Source organism: Sturnira hondurensis, unplaced genomic scaffold (genome assembly GCF_014824575.4).
Source record: "Sturnira hondurensis isolate 20B ecotype Veracruz unplaced genomic scaffold, ASM1482457v3 Scaffold0014384, whole genome shotgun sequence".
In the NCBI taxonomy this organism is placed as follows: Eukaryota; Metazoa; Chordata; class Mammalia; order Chiroptera; family Phyllostomidae; genus Sturnira; species Sturnira hondurensis.
Window position 1 is genome coordinate 21,612,897 of NW_028087015.1, and position 20,958 is coordinate 21,633,854.

Consider the following 20,958-nt stretch of genomic DNA (forward strand, 5'->3'; position numbering starts at 1 on the left):
AATGGATTCACTTTATAAAACTAATATTGAGAGAACAAACAATGAAATGATATTGTATGATTCCTTGTATATAAAATACAACATCAAAATTGAATCTCTCACTAAGAAGTCAGGGGAAATGATGCCCAGGGAAGGAGAAGGAATAGTGAAGGCACAGGCAGAAGGCTCTTGAAATGAAGGTCCTATTTTATTTTATATAAGTGGTAGTGATCTGGGTATGTTCAGTTTGAAGTATTGATCTTNGGAGAAAAACATGAGAACTTTTTGGCCAACCCAAAAGTCAGTAACTAAAAGAGCCCAGATGTCCTTCAATAGTAGAATATATAACTTGTAACATAGTCAAACAATAGACTAATCAAAAGCAGTAAAATGAATAAACTCTTGATTCACTCAACAAAATGGATTCACTTTATAAAACTAATATTGAGAGAACAAACAATGAAATGATATTGTATGATTCCTTGTATATAAAATACAACATCAAAATTGAATCTCTCACTAAGAAGTCAGGGGAAATGATGTCCAGGGAAGGAGAAGGAATAGTGAAGGCATAGGCAGAAGGCTCTTGAAATGAAGGTCCTATTTTATTTTATATAAGTGGTAATGATCTGGGTATGTTCAGTTTGCAGTATTGATCTTTACACTGATGATTTAATGATTCGTGCATTATTTCTATGTACGGTATTCTTCAATTAAAATTTTTTAAGTCTTCCCTTTAAAAATTTTAAAAGGAAGAAATTTTCCTTAAGTTTCCATTTTAGTCTATGAATATATTTGTTTTATATTTTCTGGGATATAGTCTGGGCTGTGTGCCAGGCAATAACACTGAGGATCCAAAGGCAAATGAACATTCAGGAACCTGGCTGAAGTAGGGTTTACAGTCTCCTTGGAGGTGAGAAATACAGAAATGAGTAAACTAATAAATAGAAAGTATCATTGAAGAGCATGAGAAAATAAGCTGGTATGAGAAAGAGCTACTTTAGGAAGAGGACATTATTTTTAACAGTATGAGATTAAGCACGAAGGATAAAGATCAAGACTTAGAAAAATATGAGGAAAGGACATTTCAGACAAAGAAAGAGCAAGTCAGTTCAAATGCCTCAAGAAAGGCTTGACATATTTGAGTAGGAGAAAGCATGAAAGTATCGCTTAGTGGGTATAATTGGAGGTCAAGTTGGAGAGGAAAGCTGGGTGAGGTCATATAGCATTTTAGAGGTCATGACAAAAACTTACTCCTTTATTACACATACAATTGTGGTTCATTGATGAGCTTGAAAGAAAAACATAACATACAATGAGATATATTTTTAAGAAGTTTCTGCTGGCTTGTATATGGTGAACCATTTGAGGAGGGTGTTCGTGGGTAGATTAGGCTAGAGGAAACCATTGTAGAAGAGGTCATGGTGATGTGAACTACTAAGGTTGCAGAAGAAATGAAAGCAGTAAACATACGTTAAATATCCTTTAGGGGTAGAAGAGTTAGGACTTCCTAGTTGAGTAAGGAACAAAGACGAAGAAGGCATAGAGGGCATCTCCTTTCAGATTTGTGCAAATAAGGGTTATCACTTGCTGAGATGACTGAGATATGTTATCTGAGCAGAGTACATGGCTGTTGGGGTCCTGGAAAATTTTTAAAAGGACGTAAGTTATCCAAGTGCACTTACGAGAATGATCTATTAGGAAGAGATAACTGGATGATGCATCCAACTCAGGGAAGATTTAGAGAGGAGAGGGGACCTTGGTACAGGGCGTGAATAATAGCAGAGCTCCTCCTTTGCTACAATTTGAGCAAAGATAAGGGATGGGAGCATAGGGACCATTGTATGTACAGATTTGGTGGAGGCAGCAGGAAACAGTAATTGTCCTATACATTTTAGAAACTTTATGACTCATGTGAGGCAGGCCATCAGCTAAGAACCTCTGTCCATGGGATTGGGGGCTGGGTGTTTGAGAGCCACGACAGATAGAAGAGGCAAGCTCCGTTCAGATTCAGCTGCTGGGAAGTGTGCTCCTCTGAGCAAGTCTATCATTTCAGTTACTGTTATACAAAATAAAGTTACCAATACCTGCCCAATGTCCACAGGTTCCAGAATGCACTGGCAGCTAACAGGGACAACTATACAAACAGGATTACATTATGAATTATGTAACTGTAATTTAAACAAATCAGTCAGCTAATTAAAATCTGAGCTCAAAGTAGGCATTAAATAATGTGCCTTAATTTTTTTCAGTATATCAAGTTTTTATACTCTATAAAAAATTAGACCTAAATTCATCTTTTATTGTCCACTGAAATGTGTTTTTCCAAAGTGCTCTACTTTTATACTTTATAATTATGATTTTATTTCGCTATGTAGGAAATTTAATGAAATGCAATAAATTGGATAAAATACAATGATATTACATGAAAACCATATGCACAGAAGTAAATTGTGGAGTTCCTCAGAAAAAAAATGTGTACTTTGATAAATATCTGAAGGGGAGACTGATTTGAATACTTAGATAGAGCAGGAAGGTCAATAACAATTAAATACAATCTGATTTTAAGCCATTGTTATTTTAAATATTTTATGTCTTTTAGAAAATCAAATTCTTACAAAGAAAGCTTTTTTGTTGTTAATAAACTAGAAACATAAACATGCATTAGCTAAGAATCAACCACTCTTGTAGAGTTTATCGATTAGAACAATCTAGCCTTTTCACTGAGTTAATGCGCTTGTTTTTCATTTTAAGCGTTTGGCGTTTCCTTTAGTAAGAGTATCACTTCCAGGATGCTGACAGTGTCCTAGTTTACTTCTTTCTGGAAGCCACACTTTTACACTTGGAAGAGTCAGCACTTCCTGCATGCTCTTACTAAATTTGTGTTAAAAATACCTTTTTTGCACAACCACGACATCCTCCTCAGCACTGCCCCGGAGGGGAGTGGGATGCTAGAGCAGAGAAGCGAATGCTTCCAAACTGTTACATATCTCCTGAGTCACTCCTTTGAAGCTGGTAAGAGTAGCTCATCTGAAAGGGCGATTCATGCCTTGGCGACTTCAGACTGAGTGGTATTCACATACCACGGATCCTACTCATTTCACGTTTTCCCTGGTATTACTCAAGTGAGTGCTGAATGGCTCAGAGTAAAATCTGGAAAGAGAATTCTCCAGGAATTCTTTTTGAAAACGCCGAGACAATGATTTTAAATTTTACTTTACATACACATTCAATAAACCTAGAAAAAAAAGGTCATCAGATATCACAGACAACACCACACCCAGAGATTTTGGCAACCTGTGTAAGCACATAAAAAACTAGTTGGGTATACAGCACTGTATAGTGTGCAATGAGCACAGTACTCCAGCAGTATGCAGGACCTTTAAACTATGGTGAAAAATGACCTAATTGATTGTAATGATTGTTTCCCAAAACATTACAGGGAAGGAGTGTGGATTTAGTCTTTAAAACTGATGAGTTTCAGGGGAATAGCCAGCGATGGTATTCAGGCAAATTCCTTAGTAGTCAGATAAGGTGCTTTTGGAGAAAGAGGTGAATGAGAGAACAGGACGAGACTGGAGAGGTTAGAACGTTTGGGAGAATCACACATGGCAGCAGGAGGAAACAGGATGTTCAGAGATCATAATAAAAACAACAACAATAATAATAATTGCAAATTGGGAGAACTGAAACTCATAGAAACTGATTTGTGTCCCTGCTCAAAGTTTTATGTTGCCCTTGTACCCCTGACCCCACAATGTAATAGTATTTGGAGATGGACCTTAGTAAGGTAATTTGTTTTAGATGAAGTCATGAGGTTGGGCCCCTCATGATGGGTTTAGTGGTCTCATAAGAAGAGACACAAGGAAGCTTTTTCTCTGCCACGTGAGGACAGAGCAAGAAGGCAGCCATCTATAAACTAGGAAGACGGCTCTCACAGGGGAAGCTAATCAGCCGGCACCTTCGTCTTGGACTTTCCAAAATCTAGAACTCAGAAATAAATTCCTGCTGTTTAAGCCACACAGTTAATGGTAGTTTTTATGGTTGCCTGAACTCATTTACACAGGGACACATGCAAATTAGAAGGGATAAGACTGGAGTGACAGAGTTACAGTGTGGTAGGGCATAAAGGCAGAAACAAGGCTGAAAACATGGTTAAAGAAGAGACAATAAAGACAAGGAAGGATCAGATTAATGTATTCATTTGGAGATATTTCCATGATATATAAAGTGTGATGTAGAGTACTATGAATAAAAGAACACATTTACTTTATTTATTTTTTTAAGATTTATTTATTTATTTACCTTTTAGAGGGGAGGGAGAGAAACATCAGTGTATGGTTGCCTTTTGTGTGTCCCCTGCTGGGAGTTAGCCTGCAAGGAACCGGCCTGCAACCCAGGCATGTGCCCTGACTGGGAATCGAACCGCGATTGTTTGGTTTGCAGGCCCGCACTCAATCCACTGAGCTACGCCAGCCAGGGCTAGAACACATTTACTTTAAATGACCTATGTGGATAGGCCATTCTTCATCTATATGTATGCATATATACATATATATGTTTACATATACATGTCATATAGGTACATAGAGAAAGGTATATTTGGATAAAATTATAATTTTTAAAGACTTCAGCTGAGTAGGGATTGAAGAAGGGGAAATGAGCCCTGGCTGGTGTAGCTCAGTGGATTGAGTAGGGGCCTGTGAACCAAAGGGTCGTTGGTTTGATTCGCAGTCTAGGGACCATGCCTGGGTTACTGGCCTGGTCCCCAGCAGGGGGCCTCTGAGAGGCAACCATACATTGATGTTTCACTCCCTGCCTTTCTCCTTCCCCTCTCTCTAAAAATAAATAAATAAAATCTTTAAAAAGGGGAAATGGGGGTCATTAATATTTCTCATCATTTGGTTTGTTGTGCTGCACACTTACTACTTGACAAATTAATAGAATGTATACAATAAATCGGGAAAGCCAAATACTTGAGGAACACTAACTAGTACTTGGTCATGTACAAAGGACGAGCATGTGACTCATATTGATCTGCTCCTGAGTGCCCAGACAGGGCCTTTGGAGGACGACCATGGCACTCACCAAGAACTGGAGGCCCAGATGGGGAAATTGTTCCATTGCCTCTAACATCACCAACCTGCCTGTGGAGGGAAGGCGAATCTGCAGTATGCATCTGGGTCCTCCCACCTGTCACGGTTTGGCTCACATGCAGGTGCACAGGTCACACCGCCACTCTTAGGGCCATGTGTTAAATAGAGTTTTGTAACCAGGTGTGAGCAAACAATATCCGTGAGACATTTTAAAGACTGAATTAAAATCATAATTAGCCAAACAATATTAGATGATTGGCCTTACTTCATTCTTTTATTTTTAAACATGTGAATTGTGCTCAACATTTCTCTGTGAACATTTTTATAAATGTTGTGCTTTAGGCATAAAAAAGCTATTCAAGCAAGAAGGATAAATAACTTTTTCCCTATTTAAGAATTTTGAGAAGGTTAAGTAGCAACACTGACACTTATTTGAAAAGTGGTTAGATTAATAAAAGAATACAGATTTTACATTCTCATTTTAAATCCATCTTCATTAATTATAACAGGTAATATCTTTTATACTTTGTAAGCTATAAAATGTTCTATGATAATTAACTTTGCTTTTTTATCAATGAAATTGCTCAAATTTGAATAAATATGTCCTGCACTGCAAACATGTACTGAGTGGAGGGTCATTTGTTTATCATAGTATACATTCTATATTTTACTTTCTGATAATGTTTTCATTGTTACATAAATTAATAATATACCTAAAAGAGCTGTATAAATAATTCAACACATTTTAAACCACACCTGGACATAGGAACCAGAAGTTCAGTAAACTCATAAATAGCAGTACACTATACTTATTGAAGACAAGAGAGTGCAGTTTAGGTAGGATACACTATTTCCTTCCATTAGGGAACACTGTAGCTTACATTCTATTTTAGGAAACATCCTTCATGTTCAAGGTAATAATTTTCCATCAATTTAATAAAAATAATAATAAAAGTCTTGGGTCAATGGTATAATGATCACATCTTCACTTTCAGAATATTTATGTGATGTGTTTTCATTAAAAAGGCAGAACTTGCCCTGGCTGGGGATGCTCAATGGATTGAGCGCTGGCCTGGAAACTGAGAGGTGGCCAGTTTGATTCCCAGTCAGGGCACATGCCTAGGATGCAGGCCAGGTCTGCAGTTGGGGTCCCGTGAAAGGCAACCAATGGACGTATCTCTCTCATATCAATGTTTCTCTCCCTCTCTTTCTCCCTTTCCCTGCTCTAAAAATAAATAAATAAAAATTTTTAAAAGGCAGAACTTAATATACCTCCTTATACTAGCTATATTAGTTTTCTATTGCTACTAACAAAATACTGGTTTGGCTAAAAAGCTGATTCAGTTTTTTCTAAACTGGCTCTAAAAGTGCTTCGTTTTCTTTCACTTCCTTTGAAACACTTGTTAGATTGTATTGTGACAGCTGTCACATCAACGTGCACTTAGAAAAAACTTATTGAAATTGGTGAATTTTTGTGCAGCCAATATATTGTTGAAGATGGAAGAAAATCTGCAACATTTCAGTATATTATGCTTTGTTACTCCAAGAAAGCTAGAAACATAACTGAAACACACACACAAAGGTCTGTGCAGTGTATGGAGAAGGTGCTGTGACAGGTTGAACAAGCCAAAAGCGGCTGCAAACTTTGCTGGTACTGTTAACACATTGGTCCAACAATTCTTTGCTGTGAGGCTGTCTTGTGCATCGGAAGATGTTCAGCAGCACACCTGGCCCCTAGTCAGTGAAAGCCAATAGTGGAAGATCCTGACATACTCAAAATATCCAAATTAATAAAGTTATTGGTGAAAATAGAAAATGTGCCTTTTATTTTATGAAAAAAAAAACAAAAAACCCTATACAGACTTTTTGGCCAACCTAATACCAGAAACTTAGTAGTTTCCTACATTACAAAATGTTGTCTTACAGTTCCTGAGATCAGAAGTAAGCAGGGCTCAGGTCAGAAGTCTGAAATGAGTCACAATGGAGCTAAAATTAAGGTATCAGCATGGCTACAATTCTCTCAGGAGGCTTTCAGGGACAATCTATCCCCACGCCTTTTCCAGTTTCTAGAGGCTGCCCAAAGCACTGGATACTTAGTCCTCTTCATCCATATGCTAATCCAGCGAAGTCAGAGGCAGTCCTTGTCACAGGCTATCACACACATCACCTGTCTGTCTCTCTTTTCCATCTCCCTGCTTTCGCTCAGTAAATTAGCAAACTTAATTCCTTCTACATTCTTAATCTTCCTTTGCTATGTAAAGTAACACATTCACAGATCCCAGGAGTTAGGATTTGGCTATCTCTGAGGGCCATTGTTTTGCCTACCATGTTAGCTTTCTGTGTAGTCACAAACAGTATTTACAAATTATTTAAGTTGTTCGAAGTACTGCGCCTCCTCTCACAAAACTGAGCTTCAGGTGTAATGTCATGTAATTTATCTGAGAATATAAGTATTTTAAATGAAGCTTGATTGATAAGGCACTAACCAAACTGATTACTGTCTATGAAGGTTAAGAAGAAGAGTGTGATTGTGTGATTACCAAGTCATAGGTTGTGTGTGTGTGTGTGTGTGCATGTGTGTGTATTAGAAAAGGTGTANGTTGTTCGAAGTACTGCGCCTCCTCTCACAAAACTGAGCTTCAGGTGTAATGTCATGTAATTTATCTGAGAATATAAGTATTTTAAATGAAGCTTGATTGATAAGGCACTAACCAAACTGATTACTGTCTATGAAGGTTAAGAAGAAGAGTGTGATTGTGTGATTACCAAGTCATAGGTTGCGTGTGTGTGTGTGTGTGTGTGCGTGTGTGTATTAGAAAAGGTGTATGACAAGAACAATTTAATTGATATGGAAACCACTGAAATGATCTGTGGTATGGTAGCCTTGCCTACTTGCTTACAGATCAGTTTCATAACTTTATAAGTCACGTCATACCTGCACCTGAAACTGAGGATTTATATCTAGGTTTTTAATGCATTTCTCCCACACTTAGAAGGCTAGATATAAATCACTTGTAGAATAGGGAAGAAAAAATGCAGTCCCTTAATTGGAATATTGGCTACAAAAGAGTTTTCATAGCTACTTTTACTTTATTATAATTATTTGCAGCATAATTTTGGGTTGGCAGGAAGTGAAATTTTGTTATCAATAAATAAAATATATTTCATGTTGCCAACTTTTCAGATGTGAAAAGCAATAAATGCAACATCAAACTTTATATAAAGTCAATAAAAACATTAGAGAACAAGAACTATACTAATGAATAAAATACATGGGTAATTAAACCAATAATTTTGGGTCAATATTTGCTTTTATGACATCAAAAAGCTTTCTAGTTGCTTCTAATGCCAGGCACACATTGACTCAAAAATGATTCACTAATGAACAACATAAACTAATGAACAAAATAGAACCATAGGCAAGGAAACATGGATCAGACTGAAGGTGACCAGAGGGGAGGGGGGAGGGGATAATGGTGGAAAGAAGGGAAAGGACTAGAGAAAGAACACGTATGAATGGCCCATGGATACGGACAGCACTGTGGGAATGGGCTGTGGGAGTGGGGAGTGGGATGGGTGGAGCGGGGGGATATTGAGACAACTGTAAAAGAATGACAATAAAAATGATAGAAATAAATGAATAAATAGATGTCTTCAATATATCAGCAGCTATAATGAATAAAGCCCTTCAAGGAGCATTTAAATTAAGAAGGTGAATTTTTACACATAAAATGAAAATGTCCAGAAGGTGTAGGTTGAGTATCTGTTTATATGTGCTTGGTAGTTCCCATTTAAATAATGTAAAATGTCTTTTGAAATAGTGTCTTCCTGGAGATCCATCTTCCCTGGCTTTCAAGCTCCTTCACTGGGGGGGTTTGTCCCTCGCTCTCCAGCTGCTGCTTCTCAACTGCTTGGGCTTGTTTTCCTTCATTTTCCAATTAATGGGTGTTGGGTGGCCGCAGGTTCCAGTCCTTCTGTTTTTCATCTTTTCATTCATACCAAGTTTCTTTACTCTAAATGTGATATATGTGTGATCACTTGATTTCTTATATACAGCAGACAGCTCTCCTCTGAACTCCACACTTCTGTATCCAAGCAATTCCATTCCAACCCCACTTGGACATCCACAACTAAAAATGTATAAATCTAAGTTCTTCCTATTTACTGCCTGACCTCCTTCCCCTACCAGATTCCCTTCTCCCTAGTTCCTTCCTTTCAGTGGTCCTACCAGCTCTCTCCAACAGCACACAAAATGTGGCCTTTCCCCTCTCATCCTCCCAGCAGCTCTATGTCCTACACAACATCAACTTCTATCAGCATTTTTCAAGTTAAGTACATCATCCAACCTCTTCTGTCTCGACTGCTTTCACTCCGGCACAGTCACCATCTCCTCTTCCCCCACTCCTGAAGGGCTGAGAGACACCTTGATCACAAGAGCTGAAATAGTCAGGGTCTAAAAGGTCTGTAAGTAAACCTTGGAATGCCTTTACTAATTTACTACCCAAATGCAAACCTTGCTTATACTCCTTTCTAATGAGCACTAACTTTTTTGTCCTGTAAATTTCTCACACATTTATTGTTTCTTTGTCTAAACAGTATAAAAAAGTGCCTAGTTGTATAATTATCTGAGCCTCATTTTATGATCTGAGCATCATATTGTTTTTCTTATGCACACACATTATACCCCCCCATTAATCTAGTCTTGTGTCAATTTTATTAGTCTAGCTGTAAGAACTAAAAAAAGAGGTACAAGAGAGGAATTTCCACCCTTTTGCACAATAGAATTTCAATCACCAGAATTGAAAATCTTACTGAATAGTCTTCGGGAACTGGTTTATGTTTTAATCAATAACACAAGGTTTTCTCAGCTATTGTTAAATTAAATTGAAACAATCAGCCAACAAGCAGGTTCTTAATAAAAGTATCAACATTGCATACTACCAAAATAATTTTATATTTTCATTATATTTAAAGTATCACACATTGCAGCTAGAATATACCAAGTATATGTCTTTCAAAATACATAGATAATATATATAAACACTATAGAAGACCAGGGGGATACACATTCATGTCTCAATACCTTAGAATATTGCAACTAATTAGAAGATTTGAAATCACAGTACTTATAATTTTTAAAAATACTTTATTTATTTATTTTAGAGAAATGGGAAAGAGAGGGAGCGAAACATCAATGTATGGTTGCCTCTAGCAAACCCCATACTGGGGATATGGCCGGCAACCCAGGCATGTGCCCTGACTGGGAATCAAACCAGCAATGCTTTGGTTCGAAGGCCTGCACTTTGAATCTTGCTTAATATATTACACTCAAATTTCATAAATTTATCACAATTTATATTCTTATTCTTAATTAAATTTTTTAAATTAATTGTTACTTTTTTAGGTATTCAAATTCTTAAATTAATTTAAACTTTTTGGGGTATTTCTTCATTTTTCATATTTTGGATTATATCCTAGTGATTTATTCCCATAAATTGCATGTTAAGTGAATTTGCTTTTTCCTTTCTCTGGAAATGGATTGAAAATTATTTTTCAAATCTGGTATACTAATTTTCATTTCCATCCAGAATAACTGTTAATAAGAGTTGATGACACCTTTGCTAATACCAATACTAGTTTCAAAAATTCTTAGTAATACGATGACTCAGTAGGTTATCTATTGAATAGATTCAATGGGATCTCGTCTTCATTTCAATCCCATTGACAACTGGGAGTTTAACCCAAATAAGTATGTTTTATTTAAAAAATTTTTGGTATCAAACTAACAGAAAATAATGGGATTAAGTGAGGTTGCCAGTGACATTGGATCTGGGTGATCTTATATGTTGACCCTAAAGCCCTAAATATAAGGACAGTAAAAACACATTTTAAGATACTTATGGTCATCTAAAGATAAAATGGAATGGAAATGGTAGTTCAAATTCTCTTTTCAGTGAAGGCATCCATAATACTGGAACTCATTTACTGGCAGTTTATCTACCATACCCCGTGCAGTGCAAGTAAAATATTAAAAAAGACAACCTAGTCCTTCAGAGGTTGGACAAGTAAAATGTATGCTTTATTCATATAATTCACTGAAATACTTTTAGGGATCGTACTTTGTTCACTTTATTCTCATCTTACCAATACATTTCCTAAATGGATGTAGCTCAGCATGGGTGAAGTTTACATAGAATTCTGGTATCTACAGAAGCAACGTGCACGCATTTTGGGTACTTGAAAGTCTAAAGCATTCCTCTTAGGTCTGCTCCTACATTTCACCATTGCCCATTCAGTTTTCTGAAACTCTTGCTACTCTTTAAACACTATCAGCAATAATAGATTCTAAATTATTTAATTTGTGTTGGTCGTACTCTTTGTTTAATAAAATATACAGGGGGTTACTTAAATGGATCATAGTATATCTGGGTAATCATATGCACTAGTCAACATGTAGAACACTCAATGTGCCAGGGTCATTGACCAATCTGAATCACCTTTACCTAATGAAAGGGGAAGTGGTAGACAAATGTGTGCCCCTAACACTGAACCAGTTAACTATCAGTTCTGCGCATAACAACTTACTGGTTTCTTGTTAAATAAGCACAAATTCTTGATATAATCACATGGAAGAATGAACATATTACAAAATTAGTTTGGCAATCTTATCAAATTGTTTATTTTACCTAAATATGTTTGTCTATATATCCTGTTTGAATGCATACACCTCTGTAAAATTTTCACTTCATAATAATATGTAACTATCCACATTAAAATTATTTATTTAAAATTTATTTGGTAATGTATACCAAATTTGTAATAATGTTTATTGTTGAAGAATGTATTTCAAGGTGTATTCTATGTTTAGATTATTGCATTTTTGAACAAATTATAAATGTGAATACTATGGGGAAGTGTAGACATATTTGAGGAAATTGACGTTTATAATTTTAATCACTGAGTTCAAAGTGAAGATGTACTACTACATCTACAAAACACATTTAAGAGCTAATGCTACCATTTTTAGAGATTTTTTAGCCACCCTAAAATAGCTGAAGAATTATAATCTTGTGTCAATTTTCATCAAATAAATTGCCAAAGACATCGAATCTACAATAATTTACCAACATTGGTGTAGATATTTATAAATCGTAACCCATTTCAACACTTTATGTTATTTGGTTCTCATGCCTAGCATTTCCTTTTACAGATGAAGAAAATGGCCTGTGTATAAAAGTGACATGTGTGTGACACAAGTAATCCATGGCAGGGCCCATGGGATGCCATGTCTTAAAACCATTAGGCTTGGTATTTGTTCCCATTATGCTTTACATTGCCACCAGTAATGAACTATGATTTTTAAACCAAAGTGTTTACTCTTATTTCTCAAGTCTTCGAACACCATACACTACTCTAAGCATATGTGATTACTGTAGTGAACATTTCTTCTGAGACTGCAAATGTTATATATATATACATCTGCCCCTACAAAGAGAAAACAATTATAGAGTACAGAGAATCAGCATCTTTCGTTTATTATTTATAATAAAGATTCATGTGGAATGAAAAATGTAAGTAAAATTTGTTTCCAGATTCAATATTTATCTTTACTTTTTTCCAATTTATTTTTCCTCTCATTCCCATAAATGTTAGTATATAATATACCACGTATTACATACAGTATACTATATATACTTTATAAACATATATATGTAGTATACAATAATGTACAGACAAGTGTCTCAGTTAAATTTATACTGATAAGCTCTTCCACAGTTTTTCATTAGGGATCTAATGAACCACCTACAAGTTGAAATCCACTCAGAAAGAGAAGGGGGATTCCCACAGACACCCAAAGGGGACAATGTCCATGGACACTTGCCCACTCAAACAGTGTAATCCATCACTCCTTTCTGTGCTCATCCTTCGGTTTTCTTTTCCCCAGAGCCAAGAGCTTTCAGTAGAAGAGGGGTACAATTTTGTCCCCATCCATGGGGAATAGTTAACAACGTCTTGAAATATTTTCAGTTGTCACAATCTGGAGATGTTGCTTCTGTCATCTCTTGAGTAGAAAACTGATGCTGTTAGTTCTCCTAACATGAGAATTATACAACCCAAAATATCAATGGAACTGAAGTTAAGAAGCTCTAATCTAGAATATAGTTCTATGACATGTCTAATGCAACTACAAGAAAGGCACATAAATAAGCAAATTAAAGATTTTGGATTCCTTATTAAGAAAAGCAAAAGAACACCTTATACCCTTGCTATATTTAATCTCTCAATCTTTCTCTGTCTTACTTTTAACTAGACTCCACTGCAACTGATATAGTCATTCCACATAAATAAATTTTTCCAAGTGAATAAGTTAAAATTCTATAACCTTGATCTGTTGAAGTGTCCACACATGTTTAGATTCCAAAGGACAATCATACCAGGCTGCAAAGAAATAAGGCATACCACACTCTTCTAAACATCAACAAGCCAAATATAGGAAAAGTGGGACACACAAACTTTTAAACATGTGTCTGTATTCAACACACCGCAAAAAAATCAACAGAAAGCGTAAGATTGATATTTGTATGACCCAAATGGGAAAGGTACTTTATATAGCACTCTTCATATAAAGAATTTATAAACTTGGACTAAGTGGCCCATTCATACTCATGATTCCACTATACCCAACTGAAACAGACCATCAGGAGAAATAATATTTTCCAATTTGCTCAATGTATAGACTGTCTTCAAGCACCAGTTACTGTTGACCATGTTTGCAACTACTGTAACTAATCCTACCCAACATTCACTGGATAGAGGATTAGCAGGTAGCGTTTATGACATTTACCTTTATTCCACTATTATTTTCTCTCTTGCCATTGGGTTATTTCCATTTGGACATTTCTGTTGTAATGGAAATAGGAAATTGTCATTTTTTACCTTTTATTGATGTCCTGCTACAAGATCAAACTTGACCATTAGTATGAATTTCTTTCCACCTCCTCTTAAGTTGGCTACCTCTGTGAAAATGCATCAGCACTATAGTTCATAAAATACTTATCCCCAAGGCCCATTGAATGAATGCCTCATTAAGTGAATAAATGTCTTGACCTCGGTTACTTTATTATCAGGAAATCCAAAATTATATATGTAACAAGAGGCCTGAAAGAATCTGAAATGATGATGGGGACCGGCACCCGAGTGCTAAGACTGCACAACTAATTCCTACTAATTATCAAATTATCCCTCCTTCCTCTGTCCACATGGAGCAAGGTTCATGTGAGACCTAGTCTGGACCCCAAACTCCTGACTTAGTATTTTCTCTGACAATGCAAGTCCAGGAAAACAGAGAGAAACAATTACTGCAGAAGGAAAGCCCCCTGCTTTGAAAAATCTGTGGGTGATCCTAGAGAGGGAAATAAAGGTTCCAAAACACAGCCAGAGCCTGAAGTTCTTTCCTTTTTTCTTTTTGGCTGCATACTAAAATCTTTCTCTGATCTGTCTCTCTCGGCTCAAAGCAGTGATGCCATCACCTGAGCAAACGGAAGACCATAATAATTTTAGCCAAGATTTTTATTTTAGTATTTCCTGATCTCTAGCAGGCAAATAGCAAGGAGCATTTACTACTGATTAATCTAAAAGTTCATTAAATACACCAAGCATGAATATAAAGAAACACTTCAATAACCAGCTAATAAAATTCTATTTTCACCTGTTACATATGATAGGTCCTCCTAGTTCTACATCTGTACACACAACAGACACACACACAGAGAGAGGCATATAAACATGCGTTAGGCATAATTTCACCTTGTTTGTAAGACATGAAGATGAAGACAAATTATTGTTATTTCCAGACCCAAACAAATCAGGTTCGGGAAGTTAACAAGGTGGGATGAATCAGAGTTAACAAACATAAGTGCATATACTAAATAAAGTATGTTATGGATCACAGGAGCTTACCTAATTCCTTTTCATGCATCATTTATAGTGCCCTTTAAAGGAAGTAAAAGTTTCATCTTAAGCTTTAATAAGCATTTATGGAAGCGATTGGTACCAAAAAAATGAGTGAAAGAAGAAAACGAAAAACCGAGCCTTGCTTTGCTGCAGCTTCGGTGCTCAGATAGCACGTAATTTTAAGGGTATTAGGAAGGCAACATTTAAAAAGCACTATCAAAATTTCAATTTTGGCATCTTGGTTTCTATTCTGACAATGCTTTCCCTCACTTTTACAGAGAGACGTGACAGCTGATTTTGATGCCCTGGCAATTCAAATGTGCCTTGCAGGGTACCCTTCCAACTTCTTCAGGGGCAGGGCACATCCACAGATAAACGTAAACAGAGACCAGCTGGATTATTAGGCACATTCCATAGGCGCTCTGGCAACATTCCTGATTAAGAAAAAATTTTTAAAAAATGTATGCTAGCGATACTGCTTATGAAGCATTAACCACAACTTTCCCATTGACACCAGACCCTGTGAAACCAATCCGAGAGGAAGATTTCACCAATTTTTTTTTTTATTCAGAACTGGATTAAGCAGCCCCGTTGTACAAAGATATTAATGTCACTACATAGTAAAGTGTCGTTTATTGAAGCCTTACCTTGGCTGACTTGCCCTAACTGGTGGAAAGGAACTTAATGTATGAGAAGCAAAGAGGGGACTCTCGCGGCAGCTGCGGTCCTCCGAGAGCCCCAGACTGGGCTCCGCGCTCCTCCGAGCCCGGGGCTCCGCGGCTCCGTCTTCTGCAGCTCCGGAGCGCGCCTCTGATTGGCTGGCTCAGCCTGTCCGCCTGATCCTCTCCTCTGCCGTCTCTCCTCCTTCCCTTCCTCCCCGGCTCTCCGGTCCGAGGCTGCCTTTCCCACCGCCTCCTCCTTTCCTCCCTCCCCACCCCCACCCCGTTGTACTACGTACTTGGGGGCTGCACAAATTCTACAGTACGCAGAACCGACATCCTTTAGACCCCTGAGCAAGGTCATGGGGAAATCAATGGCATCAATAGCATTAATAAAAAAATTAAAAACCTGGACCTATGGCATCATCTTGAGCACCAAGGCTTTTGAAATATGAAGAACAGGACTCCGTGACAGTTTAGACCGTCAGTTTTCTGCGGGGTGCGGTGGCGGGCGGGGGGGTGGGGGGGAGGTTGGCAGAGGGGGAAGCTGGGGAGTCAGAAAGGGTTCCAGTGTCAGATGGGGTAGGAGTGGATACCAGGAGGGAACCAGAGAAAAATCAGTCAGGGCAGGCACTGATGCAGCAGGCTGGTAATAAATTTTTCTATTCCTGTGCGAAGTCGTCACAGCATGCTAAACATTTAACTGCTGGCTCATTCGTCAGTGATCCACAGTCCAGTGGTAACGGTGAGATTTAGCTTGAGCGATGCCCTTTAGTGCCTCACCCCAAAGTACTCAAGACATGGAGGGTTTCTATGAGATAGAGCTTTCCCTTGGAGGTCAGCATTGTAATTGTGAAGATGAATACGAACCGCAATGCCTTTCCTACCCGTTTGCTTGTGCCAGGAAAACTCTAACACACACATACCCCCCGCCACACACACACTCATGTCTCCCTCTTATTACTCCAGAATAAATTTTAAAAAATTGTAATGCACGTAGCTTTTGATAACAAGGATTCCAGGACTGATTGGCTGTATTCAAAGTTGATGCGCACATGCACAGCTGAAAAAACTTCAGCACTTGGTCCCAACACAAAGTCACCCCACACTCACTCATTAACATCATGCATCCTCATTTTAAGCAGTGTAGTAAACATGTGTAGGAGTTAATCTAAATTGAATGGCTATTCCAAGGATCTCTGGGCAGATATATTTAGAATTATAGAAGCCCTTCAGTTATTGTAATCACTAAGGGAGCAGCATTACTAGGCTCTGGCGAGTTGGTATTAGAAATGCTTGTAGCCCAAGGCTCAGAGGAACAAAAAGACCTGAGCTTAAGAGGGACTAGAGGGATGGCAGTGTGAGAGAGAGTAAAGGGTCTCTTAGGCCAAGAGAGGTGGACTTAAACCCCAACTTAGACTTTCCTCTATACCTGAACCTGTATAAGCTGTTTCGCTTCTCTGAGCTTCAGGAGGCTTCTCTTTAAAATTGAGCTCATCCTCACCTCAGAAGATCTCTGTAAAAAATAATAACAATCTGTGCAAATGGGGTAAACTTTTAGTAAAGTGTAGTCTATTTCTAACCATCCCTCTCTCTTCTCTTCCCCAGCCTCAAGAAAGATCAAACAGATAGAAAGATCAAAGACACTGCATACAATAGACTTCTATTAGACTACCTTCATTTCGCTTGAATGATGTAAAACACAGAGGAATTTAATTTGGTTTGGGGTTTTGGTATGATTAAACAAACCAACAGAAACAATGAAAGAGGCGTTTGATTTGGATTGTTTCTAATTGGGAAGGAATTGCAGTTAAATGAGTAGTTACTCCTGAAGAAAATGTTAGAAGTCAATTACAATTTGGAAGTCTCCCCAGTCTAAGTTCTTGGAAAAAGTGGAGCAGAAATAGTAACATCAGAGTAATGAGCTAATGTCATATTATGTTTTATATATCCTATCTCATGCAACTTCTGATTTAAGTGAGATTTTCCTTGCATAGTTTCCAGACACAAATTCTTATTCAGTGTTGGTGATTGAAAAGAACCCATTTTTGAATCTTTCTGTATTGATGTAGCCCTCAGAGGACAATCAAAGAAATAGGTTTTTTTTTTTTAAAGGGAATATAAGAACTTTTGGTCTGTAAGAGATCACATTATTTAATTTTAAAATTTCGCATTATGGCATTTCTAGAGAAAACCAACTCTTTATTTGGCTTCCTCTAGTTGAATGAAATAAAATGTTTGCCAGCTTGTTCCTGAAGCTTTTGCTGAGACACTGGTAATGAGCATCCCAGGGACAAACTTGGAAACAAAATGTGTTTCTGTCAGCCTTCCTTGGTGGTTTTCCCTGGATAAGATTGTAATAAGCACATCCAGTGGACGGTCATAACTGAAGTCCACAGGTACTTGTTCCCAAGTGGGATGACATGCGGAGGGATTCGTCAGCATCACCACAAGATACAATTCAACTCTAGAAAAAGAACCTATTCACCAAGGGGGATTTTTGTCTATAAGACTGAACTTGGATTAAAGACTCTAGATTCTCCATAAAACCAATTATGCTATGTACACTGGGTTTCAATGGCTTCAGAAGTTTGATATCTGAAACTGTGCCAACTTTCCCTAGCCATAGAAAGATGAAGCTGTCATCCACTTAGTGTGTCTTTTGTATTTTCAGGTTCAAAAGAAGAAAGTAAGTGAACCAGTGTGGATCATGCTGCTTGGAAAATGCCAGACAGTAGGCAGATGCTATATTTTTTTCTCCTTATGTCAAAGATTTCTTCAGAAAAGTGGACAATGTTCCAGTCAGTAGAATTTATTACAGAGGTAATCTCTGAAACTGAAAGCATGGACACTTCTGATCCCGAGTCCCCTCTTCTGTTACCTTGAAAGAGTTATAAGAATCATTTTCGCTGGTGACAGAGAAGAATCCAACATACGATTGATGCTGGTCAGACTATAGAAACTGGAAAGATAACATTGTACTGCTAAGCTGTGATCTTTTTCTTGAGAGACAGGCTCGGAAAATTCTCTCTTGAGACGACATCTCATGCTGAATTTTGTCCCGAAGGTTCAGGAGGTTATGCAACATTTTCATATCTTAATAATTAAGGAATATAAAGGAAATGTAGGGCTAGCCCTTGTTATATTTCAGTATTTAGAATAGGCAATTACTTCAGTTTGATACCATAGTTCATTTTTAACTGAAATGATTACCGAAATAATAATATTAAAATTTAAAAATGATCTGATTTTTTAATAAAGATCTATACCTGGTAAAAACATGAAGTAACACATGTTACCCTGTGAAATTATTTATTTTATACATACACACAAACACACATATATTATAAAAGAGGAAACATGTTGATAAAAATATGACCTCTAATACTATGATTAAAGATGACAGGTGAGCCCTGGCTGATGTGCCTCAATGGAATGAGCACCAGCCTGCAAACCAAAGCATCGCCAGTTCAATTCCCAGTTGGGGCACAAGCCTACGTTGCAAGCCAGGTTCCTGGGGGGTGCACGAGAGGCAACCACACATGGATGTTTCTCTCCCTTTCTTTCTCCCTCCCTTACCCTCTAAATATAAATAAATAGAATCTTTAAAAAAAGATGAAAGATGACCTAATAAAACCCACCTCTACTCATTCCATGATCACACTTCAGGTTAAGGATTGCGGATTACTGTAAAATATTGATGTAGGTCAATAAAGGAGAAAGATCTATGAAAAATATTTCAAATTTGCCCTGGCTAGTGTAGCTCAGTGGATTGAGTGCAGGCCTGCGAACCAAACAACCGCAGTTCAATTCCCAGTCAGGGCACATGCCTGGGTTGTAGTCCAGTTCCCAGCAGGGGACACACGAGAAGCAACTATACATTGATATTTCTCTCCCTCTCTCCTTCCCTTCCCCTCTAAAGATAAATAAATAAAATCTTTTAAAAATTAAAATAAAATATTAAAAACTATTTCAAATTCAACAGTAGGTGTGATTAACTTTAAAAAGTAGCAACTCCCTTATTTTTATAATATGATTAATGAGTGTACTTTTATTGTCTTTTTTAAAGTTTTTTCAGTGTTTGCAAGATATTAAAGAACCAATGAGCTTGTTTGGATCTAACGGGACAGTATTGATTGATAATTGACAAAGAAAAAAAGTGAAATCCCTCAACTTTTACTGTATATACACTTTATTTCTGTAAAATAGTTAATTATTGCACTATAAATGATAGAAATTGCATGATTTTCCTATATGTCACCATTATATCTCTCATGATTTCCTTATACCTCACATGGAGAAGTTTTAGTAAGAGTATTCAGTGTAGCAACTGATGAAGGCACCATGCGCATATGTGGAGAAATGCAGAAGTGCTTGGATTCTAGCAGTAAGCTTCAAAGTTCAGATTCCAAACCACTTCTGGTCATTGCTTTTATCATTGCTATGAACAGAAGCCACCCATAGAAAGTTTAAACATTGCAAAAAGCCGGTGTATTTGGATGAAGAATGGGAATTTTTTAAGGCTCTTGAAAAACTTGAGTGTTACATCAGATCTAATAAGAAAAAATACTACCGCTGAGTCCAAAAGTAGGAGTGTATTAAACACATGGTCGTGGAGACAAGTCTTTGAATCCAAACTTATAAATAAGACTTGGAGAATTCTACTGACAATAATTTTAGTGTAAATCAATTGTGTGATACAGTCATCAAAAATGTAAATGTAAACAGGCACCCCTACTAAAAGCAAACTATCAAAATACAAGTGGTGATGACCTTACATGACTCAAAAATATTGAGAATTTACCTGGAATACTGCATTTTCAGAAGATTATAGCTACTTTTCATTTTTTTAAAATAATTTACATGTTTTTTAGCCATATCATGATGCATTCATCCAGTTGACAGAGTTAATATCTTCACCGACTCCTCTCTCTCCCTCTGCCGTGACTGCCTCTCCTCTATTTGCCCTAGCCCCTCTGCCTCACCCATCCTTCGGAGTTGAAAAAGCGCCTTGTACAACAGGTTTGACTAGTCCCTGCATTTTGTTGAGTTCATGAAATATTTTAAAGATCTGATGATATCTCATTTGGACAAATTGTATTACAGTTAGAGGCGGTGTGCTTAGTAATTAGAACACAGAATCCAGAACCAAACAGACTTTGAAAGATATAATTATATGTGCTTAGTTTCTTCTTCAGTAAATGTCCATAACAATATTACCTATTTCTTTGACTCCCTGTGAGGATTAAATACTATGTGCTAAAATATAT

At 37.2% G+C, this 20,958-nt stretch overlaps 1 protein-coding gene across 3 annotated transcripts in view; it reads right to left on the reverse strand.

Annotated features, from left to right (window-relative positions):
* Window positions 1-15,789, reverse strand: part of CDH18 (cadherin 18) — a 389,486-nt gene extending 373,697 nt beyond the window's left edge. For all 3 annotated transcript variants that reach the window (XM_037063042.1, XM_037063044.1, XM_037063043.1), the window contains exon 1: window positions 15,677-15,789. The gene's annotated coding sequence lies outside the window, so the exon portion shown is untranslated. The remainder of the gene's footprint in view (window positions 1-15,676) is intronic.
* Window positions 15,790-20,958: the final 5,169 nt, after the last annotated feature.